General features: G+C 41.8%; 1 protein-coding gene across 1 annotated transcript in view; it reads right to left on the bottom strand.

Moving 5' to 3' along the window:
• Positions 1-5,824, bottom strand: part of MICAL3 (microtubule associated monooxygenase, calponin and LIM domain containing 3) — a 131,228-nt gene extending 125,404 nt beyond the window's left edge. Inside the window, exon 1 of the mRNA XM_058805709.1 lies at positions 5,797-5,824. The gene's annotated coding sequence lies outside the window, so the exon portion shown is untranslated. The remainder of the gene's footprint in view (positions 1-5,796) is intronic.
• Positions 5,825-13,773: the final 7,949 nt, after the last annotated feature.

Raw genomic sequence — 13,773 nt, 5'->3', positions numbered from 1 at the left:
TGTGATCATCCAATTATCTAAGAATTCAGAACAACACTTCACAAGCTTTCATATCTTATTTACACTAGAGAGTTTCTCTCAATGAAAGAAAAAGTTGTAAGCTACCAATACGGTTCTGAAGCAAAAATATGGTCAAAAACCTAATTTCCATAAATTACTTTAATTCAGCTTGAACACCTATCTGATTTACCATCTTCAGGTAGCAAGCTGCACGAAGAGCAGAGCTCCAGAGGATGCCTGCTGTCCTGGACTATGTTTTGCTCAGGAGAATGTAAACCAGCTGTGAAGTTCTGTCTTTCATGGGGTGAAGTTGTACCACAGAGCAGCTAAAGATATCCCAATTATTGTATGTTTGCAAGAAAGCAGTTAATTAGGCCTTGCTTAAGCAGGCAGAAAGCCACCACAGCTTTAACAACTACCATTTCTACAATGGTTTTTCATCTTTCTTTCCAGACCCAAAATACATCGTTCTCCAGAATCTCTAAAAGGTTATGACTCCAGTAGACAACCCAGGTTAGATCTTCCTTTTTGAAATCAGCAGGGATTCTCATGGGGTGCCATTAAATGTGAGTTATACAGGTAACAAGTGCTCCCAAAGGTTCAGAAGGGAGACCTTTGAGAGGAACAAGTTTAGTTGGAAACAATCCTACGGCCACAAAAGCACATACTGTCCTCACTATAAAAGCTATTTACTCTTCAAAGGAGCAAGATGAAAGATTACTGAAAAAGTACTGGACAAGATAAAGCAACAATTAATCTCAATTAGTGCCATTCAGTTTGTGTTCAATCTCAAGCCTTTAATCCCTACCTTTAAATCCACTTTTTTGCCAGCTCGCCATCATTTTACAGGAGAGCTACAAGAGGCTCCACAAAACCTTCATCAGGAGGAGGATTATTTGATTGCAACACAAAGTTAGGCCACTTCCAAGTAATTCCCAAAGCCTCAGCTGGGGCTGCTGTCACTGAGGTGGTGCAGCAAAGCAAGCTGCTCCTGCATTTTTGCTGCCTTACTTCAGTGCTCCCCCAGAACAAGAGCACACATCCTGCTGGCTGAACTGCCCCTCCATTCTGCACTCCAGGGAAATGCATGCATCTCAATTATGCACACTTACATCGCCAGCTCCCATCCAGCAGGACACACAGAGTTCAGCTCCTCCATTAAACTGTGCTCCCCTTGGCAGCCAGGGAAGGAGGTGCAGGTGGAAAGCAGAAATCCCGTCTGTGTTTTGAAGGGCAAGGGTAAATCAGCTACAACGGTGGGAGCTGGAATAGCAGTGAGGCACGAGACTGAGCTGAAATTCTGAGAGTACATGCACTGAATACTCTCACTTTTGTGTCCCCATCACACACACACACAGGGTGGTGGGCAGACAGAACCCTGGTGATGTGGCAGCTGGTTTCTCTTCTCTCCCTAAAACAGATGATTTCATGTCAGAGTATATCCTGATTTCAGTCAAAGAAAATATCCAGAACCGTCAAACTTTTTTTAAAAGCATTTCTGACCACAATGTGGCAAGATGGGGCTAAAAAGAGAGAAGACAAAAAAGCAGTTTTGTTTGAGAGCTATTTTAAGTTTACATCTCCAGGCAGAACAGCTTTTAGCATTGCTATGCTCAGTAAGAAGCTTCAGGGTCAGTTACTTTCATTTGTTGTTTCTTCCCTAAGGAATAACTAGGTTTGCATGAATAGCACTGTGGAGCTTGGCTTAGACCATGCATGTGGGGGAAGGTGGAAAAAGACATGAGAGGGCTGGAAAAGACAACAAGAAAATTGCAGTGCAAAAGCTGTTTACAAATGCTGCACCACACTAAGACAATGTCCTCAGCTGCTCAGGCAAACCATTACTTTGAATCCCAATCAATGGCTACAGAGGTGGAAAAAAGCCTGGTACCATCTCATCCTTCACATCAAGGGTAGGTGGAAGGGCAAGGATATTCCATGTAAAGCTTCCAAGAGGACAACAGAGGAAATCTTTAGTTTTGCCCAGGAATTAAGCACTTGGCCGTGGACTTCAGTAAAGGAAAGTCAGACTCAATTTTACCACAGCAGAACAGCAGACTTCTGATGAACAATATACACAAGTAAGAGCTAGATGGGATTCTAAAAAAGCCACTACAAACAAAAAAGTAGTAGCTTCCTAGACAAAAAAAAAGTGTCAAAAGGAACTCAAGGACTGCCTATTTCTGACCATGAAAGCACAGATTTGCTGGGGCCTGGCCTGCACAGGTTTCTATTTTTATCTGGACAGTGAAAATGCAGATGTTGTAGTTAGAAGTTTTTCACCACTTTAGTGACTAGTTTTTTTATTTGAAGTTCATGAAGGAATGGATAAACAATCCATTTATCAGCTGCACAAGCACGAGTGCTCAATGCCTGTTACTCCCTGTACCGCAACTTCATTTCTTTACATTATCATTGACACCTGTTTCTTTCTTTGACTCCAAGTTTATTTGCAAGTACCATTTATGGTTGTTTTTTAGAAACCCATGCCCTAAGAGCCTGACAGATTGCCAGCTCACTTCATTAAAAAACCTCCTGTGGTAACAGCTTTCTTCCACTGCTGACCAAGGCTGTGTTTGAATGGATGACCCCAAAGTGAAGCACTTCACATGTCGAGTCTTGGCTTTGCCAAGTCAGCCTGTAACCCCTGAACATGGGGAATTCTTGACATGGAACTTCTTCAACTGTGGCATCTTTTATTCCCCCAGAAAAGCAGAAGAGCTAGTAAACATGCTTTTACAGTCATCTTTAAGCCTCTAGAAATGACTCTCCTTTCTTCGTCTTGACATGCCTTTCCTCCTCTTGAGAATTCAGAATTTTCTATTACCCCAGCATATTTTAGAATACATTCTTTAATCCCTTTGCTGATTGACAATTTCACTTAAGATTTTATCTTCACCCTCTTGGGATTACTTATATGGTCAAACTCTGCTCTTCAAATAGCTTGTAAAGTGAGGATTGAACAATAAGGGGTGGGAGAAATGAGTTTAGCATCAGACAGAACAGTTCTGGCTCCTAGGGTTGAGCAAGCCTTGGAAAAGACAAGACTTCTAGCCATCATACTGCAGATCACCTGCCAAAGAGTAACAAAATCCCCCAACAACTAAAAAGATCACAAAAACCCCCAAACTCTTTCAGATCCAGTTACCACCCTGAAATGCAAAGGAACAGGCAATACCAGAGAGCTGATAGCCTCCACCCTCACTACAGTAACAGAGCCTGCCAACCAGCTATTTATCAAGAATCCACAGCCACATGAGCTGCAAAACACTCCTCTCTTCAGACTCTTGACAACAGTCCCAGCTCAGGTTCATACCAAAACCCCAGTTTGGTACATGCAGAACCTCTGACAGGCTTCATTACACTGAGAATGTGACTAAAAAGGTGCTGCTTCAACCCCTTGTCAGCTCAATACTTGTGTTAGGTCTAATATTAGAATATTCTAAGTCCATTAGGGGTAACTGCTTTCATTAGCTTTTAAATAGTTTTTCCATGGCAGGATCTCTGAATTCCCTCTTCAAGCACTGGGGCACACTGTTTTCCGAGGATGGCGCAGCAGGAAATACTAAGGACAGCTAATAAAAACAAAGCCACAGCCCCAAAATACAAAAGGTTCTGCCAGCATAACACTGAAGAGCACAGAAGTGTCAGAGCATGCACTGTGCTGCTCTCCTGGCTCAGGTTTTTGCCACAATATCTGGCCACATGCTGAGCTCTGCATGTGGCAGAGGTTGCCACAAAAGCTTCTGTCCTGTTGATGCACCTCAGAGGCACAGACATGGTCAGCCTTGGGTGTTGCCACAATTACCTTCATTCTGCTCTGTTAAAGCTCTTGGATGAATCATGTTGCACCATTCTGGTTAAAAAGAGGCCTCTCCAAGGAGTGGTCACACATGGACCCGCTCCCTCCAAAGCTGCTGTGCTACAAACCTGGAGTTCCTCCTCTCCACAGCTGATGTGCTCCCAGCCTTGACAGAACAAAACAAAATGAGGGAAACACACAAGCCTTTCAAGTCTAATTTCTGAAGCCATTTAGACACTGAGAACAAAACTGTTTGATCAGCAACAAGCAGACAGGAATGGCTTGGTCCTGAAAAGACTCTAAAGGGAGAAAAAGAACACAGCACAAAGACTTGTTTCACTACTCCTGCTCAAGGACCTAAAGATAACTAACACCTGTGTATATCTCAATTTGTGAAAATGCCCTAAAGGGACAGAGAGGAAACTACATGAATATTTATGCTCTTTAAGAACAATAATATGTGTATCAAAATATGCACTACATAAACAGTTTACTGAGGGTCAGATTTTGAGTGTTCCATTGTCCAGCCAGAATTTTTTTGTTTATAAACTACTACATGAATCAATCTTTTAAAAAACCTGTGAGCCTCCTGGTGAAAACAAGCAAAGTATTAGTCCTTGAAATCTCACACAAGCAGCAATTATTTTTAGACTAAAGGATGCTAAGTGAAGGTTATGAGGCAAGCAATGTCATTTGCAAATAAGCTCTCTGAAGCAGGAAACATGTGAATTTGGGCCTGTGGCTGTTCAAAACAAATTATTTCCAGTCAAAGGCATATTTTACGCACAAAAAAGTGCTGGTTTCCAGCAACAAAACACAACTGACACTCTTGAGCACCTGTGACAGACACCAAGCCTCTAGAACATAAGACAATGACAGAAAACAGATCCCCCTCCTACCCAATTTGAAGTTCAGAATTACTTGAATGCTTTGAACAGAGAAAGGGAAAAGAGGCTGCATCCAAACTAAGAGAAAGCAAAAGGAGGGATGGCTTATTTTCAACAGCAAACAGGCACAGCCATGGTTTCAATTCATGTAATGAGACCACTGAGATTCACATGAGCTCCAACACAGCCCTCAGCACAGACCAGTGGGGCAGGAGGAATAACATTTACACTGAACATTGCTATTCCTCTTCCATCAAACAGACCACCAGGTGACCAGTGCTCTGCTTCTCATCACTACTGGTGCAAGTTAGGAGCAGTCAGAGTACACAAGGATGAGTGGCCCTGCTGTATTACGGACAATCTGAGATTCAAGGAATAAATATTGTTCTTTCCCAGCCTTCAAACTGAATTGCAGCAGAGGAAAAGAGACTGACCTGCATACTCCACATTTTTGCACCAGTAAGGAAGAACAGGTTAGTACAAGAGCCTCTGGAAAATATCCTGTCAGAAGCTTCCCTGTACAGGTCATATTTCTGGGCTTGCTCTCTTGAGCAAAAGCTATTCCACATAGCTATGTTCATTTCACCAAAACAACTTTTTGCGACTGTGGGGAAACCTACCAATATGAGAAGTACTTTTTATGGATAGTTGGACTTCCAGCATCACCCCCCTCCCATGTATATTTACTTTCCAGATTATGAAACATGAGTCTTTGGGTACTTCACATCCAAAAGCAGTAATTTTTTTCTTTTAAGTTCCAGCCTTTTTTACTTCTCTTACTGTTCCCCACATATACTCCATACCCTGCCTACTTAGAGGACTAAACATCAAATGCAGCAGCATTTCAAGACTTGAGATCTTGCCAGATCAGAGTTCTTCATGCTTTATCACACACTTTGTCTCTCACATAAGATTTTACATATTTTATAACTAGCTGCATTACTTGTTTAAACAATTGTTATTTAAGAAAAAAACCATAATATTTGGTGGTCTGTGTTGAGAGAGGCATAACATCTGCAGCTGTTGTTCATTTGAGAGAAACTCAACTTCTCCTAGAGCTGAGGTCAGTACATGGGTGTTGTAATCTTATTTCAAAAGCTCCCATACCTTCTCGGTGATTTCTCATGTACAGCTCCTCTCAGCACTGACTCCTTCCTCACAGCACAGCCAACAAACTCCATCCCTCTCCTCACCCAGCTCACCCTCTCTTTGGTAGCACTCATCTCCTCATTGGACACAGCTGTGGCCTATTAAGGGCAGGGCTGTTCCTAATCTTTGGTGATTAGCACAGCTGCAACTCCTCAGGTGTGAGATTACCTCTGCACTGTCTTTATTTTCTTACATTCTATCCCTCCACACACAAACTCCTGAAAGGAGGAACTGAGCTGAAAGACAACAGCTCTACCATATGACTTAGAGAGACAGCTTCAGTCTTTTCCTATCAATGATGAGTATTTACATTTATGGCTCAGCATTTTCTTCAGTATGGTATCTTCACATCAGACAAGTTCTAGATTAAATGCTTTAGAATTGGAACCCAACTTTTAAGTCTTACATATACTCTCAAACAACCAAAAGAATAACTGATTTTAGCCTGTAACTCTGCATTCTAGAGCAGTCTGAAACCATGACCAAATTTCTGAACCACACAGTTAACACACTTGGCTAGAAAAGACTTTGATTTTTTTAAATCAATTTATTCAACAAGAGAGATGTCATGACTTACAAGTCTTTGCACCAGTTGCGGCTACCAAGCTTTACAAGATGGAAAAAAATGTTAAAGTAATACTACTTGAAAAATCATAGAATCATAGCATGGTTTAGGTTGGAAGGGACCCTAAAGATCTCCTAGCTCCAACCCCCCATCATAGGCAGGGGCACCTTCCACTAGACCAGGTTGCTCCAAATCCCATCCAACCCGGCCTCAAACACTTCCAGGGATGGGGCACCCACAGCTCCTCTGGACAACCCCTGCCAGAGCCACACCAGGGACCAGCAGACTTATCCAGGTTGTTCTCCTGGCCTCTCTCTTCTGGAGATGTTATAAATACCCTTCTTTGAACAGCACAGATTCCCTGCCCAGCTCTTGTTGCGGGCTGGAACTAGATGATCTTTAAGCTTGCTTCCAACCCAAAACCATTCTGAGATTTTATAATTCCCAAACATTTCCCTCAATTAAGAAGCACCACAGCACTCAGTGAACTCAGAGAGCAAACCTGTTGCTCTCCTACACAATAACCTCACTATGGCCTGAACTTCAAAGAGCCCTTATGGAAATGTTCCTGAATCCAGTAGGAAGGCTTTACAGTAAGCACTAAACAAACATATGACTTGGGGTGCTTTAAGAAGCTACTTCACTTGATAAAGTGATAGAAATATCACTGATAACAACCTACAAGGATGAAGGCCCAGCTTATCTTAACAGCACAAGTGGCAGTGTAATCTTCCCCATATTTCTACTGCTTTAAGGCAAGAGGAGTTGAGGAAGGCAATAATTCCAAGTGTCCCTGAACTTAAGCACAGAAAGATAATCTCCCTTCAGGGCTACAAACCAACTACTTACAGTCTTCAAAGAACTCTTAGTTAAAGAGCCAACCAGAGGAGCAACGTGACCAGAAGTTGCCTGGGCAATGGATGGACAAAGGATTTGCAAATTTGCTTCATTTTGTACTGAATCACTTTGGTAGTTTTATAGCAGGAAGGTTATAGAATTCATAGCCAGCAGGCCAATTCCAGGGGACACTTCAACTTGCATCCTATAAATCTCCATCAAGATATTTGTATAACTGTGGAATAACAGACTCTTAAACAAGAAAATACCTTCACTTAACAGTTAGGGAATAGACTCTACAGCCAATATTTGAGACCCAACTGCTTGTGTTATGCACCTGATTAACCCATGTGTGAAGCCTGATCAACAGGGGCCAACCTCAGAGGGAACCATCTCTAGGTTTACTGGGTAAGTGAACAGAAGCCAAGGCTTAATCTGAGCAAAGCTGTAAGAGTTTATTCCTAACTCACACACAAACAAGTGTTCTTCAACAGGAACTTTCAATGTAGAGGTCTCTGTATCTATCCCACACCAACTTTCCTTTGAAAAGTCAACAACTTACTCCAACTAATGGAGACTTATCAGTAAAATATTTTTTTTCACACAAAGCCACAGCAAGTGAGGCCTGATGAAGCAAAGTCCAAGACTTTGATCTGTGAAAGAATATTATCTTAAGATTCAAATGGGGACCACAAGCACCAGTGCTGGAAAAATTAAGGGAGAGTATCAACAGAGAAACAGAGGCAGGAGTTAAAAGCAAGATCTTAAAACCCTCTCTCTATCCTCAACCCTGGAACCCCTGTCATCAGGTTTATTTTCCAATAAACTGATTTGTCCAGTCACAGGTTTTCAAGGATTCAAGGTACTCATCGTATGGTTGAATTTAACTCCAAGCTTATTCTTCGGTCTACCAATTTATTCCCTGAAAATTATAAACATGAACAAAAAGAAAAAACAACCTAACACCAAACCCTTTATTTACCAAATTACCCTAATCACATTGGCAGAGCTATTAAATGACATAACAGATGGCTGCATGACACAAAGGCATCTAAATTATAAAAGCTGGTACCTTGGTTTTACGGCACTTTAGTACTTCTATAATAACCAAAGGTTTTAGTCAGTTCTTCAAAATTGCACATCTCTAACCATTTGTTTTGAGGTAGGCCCTCTAAATGTATATTAGATGAGCTCTTCTCAGAAGACTTTGTTCTGCACATCTAAATCCCACTGAGCCTTACAACAGTTTGAATCCTGCTCTCCTCAAGCCCTCCAGGAAGCCCTACCAGAAGCATGCCATGCCACAAAAAGCCAGCTGTTCCTGCTGAGACTCTTCCTAAGTTCTAGAAAGGCTTCCTCAGAGACTGGGAGCATACCTAGCAGTACAGAGCACTACATCCTCACATTTTAGGATGACACTGATATTCTTGATCTGTGCAAGGACAGCTTCCACTCATACAATGTTGGAACCCAGGACGTTCCTCTGGCTGCCCTGGATGGCTCAAGCCCCTGCCAGGGGGCTCAGAGGCCTTGGCACGAAGCCAAAGACACCTGTGCCTTTGATTTTAACCCATGGAGAAAACCACCAACTTTATGTGAAGATTTACAAGCCATGGGAGTTTAAGTAGAATTATAGTTAGTTTGTCACAGGGTGAAAAGTAAAACTTTGGGGTTTTTAGAACGGGAGTTCAGAAACCAAAATGGAGGGATTTGGGTGTGCCTTGTCCTTCTTAGCCTCCAACTTCTGGGTGATGGTGGCACTTTTGGATTGGTTTAGAGTAGAAACTGACTGTCTAACATAGGTGATAGGTATTGGAAAATTATTGTAGATAATGTACACATAGTTTTTAGAAGAAAAAGTTAACACCGTCCCAAGCCTCAGACTGACTTGCTAGACAGACCTCAGCAAGTCAGAAAAAGAATGTTCTAGATAACAGAATAAAAAACCTTGAAAACCACAGCCAAAGAACCCTGACTCCTCCTTCAATCTCAGGGCTGGGAAAAAGAGACTTTCTAACACCTCGAGGTCATCTTAACCACAGAGAGTCCAAGAATACAGGTATCAACACTGCCAGAAACCTTCACAGTAAAAGAGCAAAGTCATAAGCAAGGGCACTTGCCACAAATCCCAAACTAAAGAATGTCCACAGCCAAGTTCTGCTGTGTGCCCATTCCTATAGATGCCAGTGCAGGCCTCCAAACAAGCAGTATAAGTTCACTTTACAGTTACATGCTGCCCTTCTCTAGGGGAGGATACACAAGCACAAACACATTCTGTGTGCACACGGCTCTCCCCAGCCAGCCTGCAGCACTTCAGCACAGGGACACAAAGATCTGGCTCTTGGAGAGCACTATCAGTCCTGTAACAAAGTCCAGGGCAGGCTGACAGCAGTGGGTGATAGAGCCAAGCCCTCTCCTGGAAACAGCGACTCCATGGTTATCTGCCGCGCACACCGCTTTGTGCCCTCCAAACATGGAGCTCTCCTGACAGGAGAGGAAAAAGGCTCAGAGCCAGAGCCAAAGGGGCTGGCTTGGTTTATGGGCTGTGGCCCAGAAAAGCAGATAGCCCTGGCACACGAGGTGACAGCACAAACACTGGAGCAATCCTCAGGAACAGAATGGGAAACGGTTTGTTACTTGCACAGTCAGTGAGATGCTGCATTTCTACACCTCACTGCAAACTACAAAAAGGACTTGTGCCCTTCCAATTTTAGAGGGAATTCAGTACCCAGAAGTTTTCTTTAGAATTTCCTTATTCCATCCTACTACATTCAAAGCAATGTTTTCAATGCGTGCTTTAGAGCTGTCTTCCATTTGTAGCAAACAAGTTTTATTTGGACAGGATTTACATGCATATTATTGCTGAAAGCAATACCTAAAACCAGTTTTTAAAGAAGAGACTAAAACAGGGCTCCTGTGTCAGAATGGGGCTAGTGTCAACAGGCCTGCCCTCAGCCAAAGAGTGCAGCAACCCCATCAAGCCAATTGTGACTAGTTGGTGCCTCTGCTTCTGTTTCATAGAAGAAAAACAGCACTGCAATAAATTTAGTTTTATGTTTTAAATTTAGTGAGATGAAGAGCTCTCCTCAACTGTCAAGTCTGAGCTCCATAGGCAGAAGTGTTCCTACAAACCAGACTGCAGGCATGCCCTAATACCTATTACACTTGTTCAAATACAGTGTGTTCTCTTGTTCTAGTAAAGTTTATAAATGTCTTTTTAGCACAAGAGAAAACCAGCCATGCAAACAGAAAATCTGAACATGACACACTGTCAAGCTGACAAAGATAACACTGAAATTCCCCTTGCTCTGTTAGCATAGCACACACTTGAGTAGAAACCTGTAAGCAGTAAAGCATTTGCAAGGAAACAACAGTCAAGATAAGGGCATCTCTTTCATCTGCCAAAATGAATCTCCACTGCTTAACCATAACAAGTGATGAGCAGAAACCTGGAAAAGGGCAAAGAAATGAGAGTTCAAACCATAACTGTTGCTGCAGATACACAAACAGATGAAAAACAACTAAAAAATTCTATTAATGCAAACTGCAAGCATTGGATAGTGCTGCTCTAGACTCTGTGCAACAATAGGAGGAAATGGAATCTTGCCTCTTTCAATCAAAATATACAAAACACAAATACACCATGAACACTAACCATGTTCCTAGCAGCTGCTCTTCCACAGAAAAGCAGGGAAAGTTTTCACTCTGATAAAACCTGTTTCAATAAGATCTAAGCAGAACCCTTTCCTCCCACAGCTCAGATCCAAACCTCTGCTTCCCACCATCAGCAAACTGGCACCTACTGGAAAAGCACAAAGTAAATGATTCACTTTCCCTCTGATAACCATGCAGCAGATTGCTGCTACAACAGACCAGAAGAGAATTGGGAAAAACGTGGGTTTACTTGTCCTTAACCAGAGATCTGGAACACATACGGGGGCTGAAGACACAGCTCAATCCCAGAATAAGTATCTCCTAGACCTCCAGTCAGGACTCGTGGTTCCAGCTTAGATGTGTGAGCTCTGCTTTAACCACCAAGGAGGGAATTTCTGTCTTTAGGAGAGAAGTTAAACAGCACAGGTTAATATCAGCCAGGACATACAATTTCTTTATTATTATTTTCACTACTGCTGTTTACCAACAAAAGCCCAAGTTGTGTCTTCATATCCAGCAAATCAGCCATTCAAAAAATCCTGCCTGGAATCTGTGAATGTACCTCAGATGAAGCTGTGAAAGAACTAGCCAGACCAGGGAAAGAAGCAAGTCATTTGCTTATTTAAGTGTTTTAAAAAGTCAGAACTGAGCCAAAAAAAACAACCATACACACTTTCTTCAGCTGGCAAACCACACACTCTCACATTATGCTCTTAAGTAAAAGAAAATAGTCCAGGGGTTGTTTCGATTTCTTTTCAAGCTGCATCACCAGTGGCAATACTGATCTAGGAACCATTCCCTGATTATTCTTCTACAAAATAAAAAGTGAGGCCTTCTACATATCATATGCAGGAGAACCTCCCACTCATCTGGAAGTGTTAAACACAGTTGTAAAATTTGGACTCTTTCAAAAGCCCAATAAAAATATAAGTCAGGTTTACTACAGTGCATAATCCAGCATAAGAAGACAGAAGCCACATGAGGCTGCTGGGCTCACTTCCCTTCTCAGGGCAGTAGCACCAGCTTCATTTTTTCCTTTTCACTGTTATTTCATCCTTATTAGCATGCCAAGCAGGAGCAGGAAGAATTCCACAAGTTCCCATACATTAGCCCTGGCAAAGCGAGCTGCCTCTTTTCCATCAGTTAACTTGAAACACATAAAGAAAGGTGTCTGAAATGCTACCTGACAACTTGTGAGATTGGTTTCCATAAATTAATCTACAAGCAAATAACTCTGTGTGACCAGGAATTTAAACAAACAAACAAAGGCACACAGGAACAAGCAGGGAAGAAATGATCTGCAGTCAGACTGGCCGATATTAAAAAAGCACCCCCGAGGGCACAGTGATTTCCAGGGAGGAAATCCACCCACATCAGAACTAGATGGAGCACATACTCTCATGCCAGAAGCAGAATGTAACTTATTCCAATCTGAACAACTGCTTCACTCACTGCATATTGATCCTGGACTATTTATTCACTAGTTGTCACTGTATGAAACAGCTCGTGCATTGATTTTCCCTGCCTCCATTTTTTTTTCACCTGTTGTGGCAGGACACCTTGAGAAAGCACCACAGGTATGACTGGTGTCAGAACCAGAATTACAACAAAAAATGTTATGCTGTATAGTTCAGTGCAGCTCCCGGGACTGGCCAAGTTATAGAAAGTTCAGGCACTGATTAGTCATTTAGTTACATATTTTTTTAAAAGGCAGTTGTTGGGATGCTTGCAGTGAAGAACCCAAATTTAGTCCATATTCAAGATGTGTGTTCATTACATTGACAAAGCCACTAAACAGCCATAAATCCTGTTTATTTCATGGTTTTCCGAAAAAGAACACTTAATGTTACAAAATTACAAAACAGGCTGGTCAATTACCTCAGGACTGCCCTGAGGAACAGAAGGCTTGAACAATAGAAGCTTCCAGACAAAAATGATAAAATACACACTGAATCAACAGTTTAAAAAAAGATCCTGTGAATGCTAAAAGCAAAACAGGCTGCCTCCACTATGTCAGTCTTCTGAAAAGGTCAAACACCTTCTAAAAACAAGAGTACAACAAAAGAGATGACAACAGAGCAGAACACTGTATTCTTATTTCTCAAGCTATCTACACTGCAGTAAAAGAATTGAATGTGTGTTCCCTCCTACGAATCAAGACTCTTTCAACATTTAAATCAGAATGATAATTTCACAAACAAACATTTCAGAATCAAGTATTGAGGCTCTTGCTATAAAATGATTTTGTTAAAGGAACAGAAGTAGTTAATGAAGGGCCATCAGGTATGACAGATATTTCAGAAACATTACAGATGTTACAGAAAGGCTTCTGGAGCACTGTAGGTAGATAAATAAAACACACTATCCACTTCAGAAACAAACATTCTTGTGACTAATCCTCAGATTTAAGCAGGTCAGATTTTACAACATACCTGTGAATCACCAATCTCTTAAAAACAAGCAAGCACAGAAGGAAGAGGCACCTTTGTCACAGAAGGGGCTAAATGCACACATCCCTAGAAATAACTCCCAGCATGCAGTCCAATCAAACTGCCAGCTTCACCACCAGCCACCCAAATTTTTCATTTCACAGTATATTAAAAAGGGTTTCAGGTTCACTTGAACAGTATTCACTTTCCCACAAAGCAGCAGTACCAGGTTTGCCTACTTGGGGAAGCGAACAGTGGTCACAAAACAGTGGTTCCCATTCAAAAAAGTCAGAGACAGGAAGTACAATTAATATTTTCAGCACGGGATGGTTATGCTTAAAAAAAAAAAAAAAAAAAACAAAGAAAAAAACCACCTAGGGTTCATGACTCTTTTGGGAAGGGAGGAGAGGGTGGAAATTTTTATTTTGTCTTTTAATACTGTTCTGCAGG

Source organism: Ammospiza caudacuta, chromosome 5 (assembly GCF_027887145.1).
Source record: "Ammospiza caudacuta isolate bAmmCau1 chromosome 5, bAmmCau1.pri, whole genome shotgun sequence".
Taxonomy (NCBI): domain Eukaryota; kingdom Metazoa; phylum Chordata; class Aves; order Passeriformes; family Passerellidae; genus Ammospiza; species Ammospiza caudacuta.
This window is presented reverse-complemented; position numbering and strand designations above follow the sequence as displayed.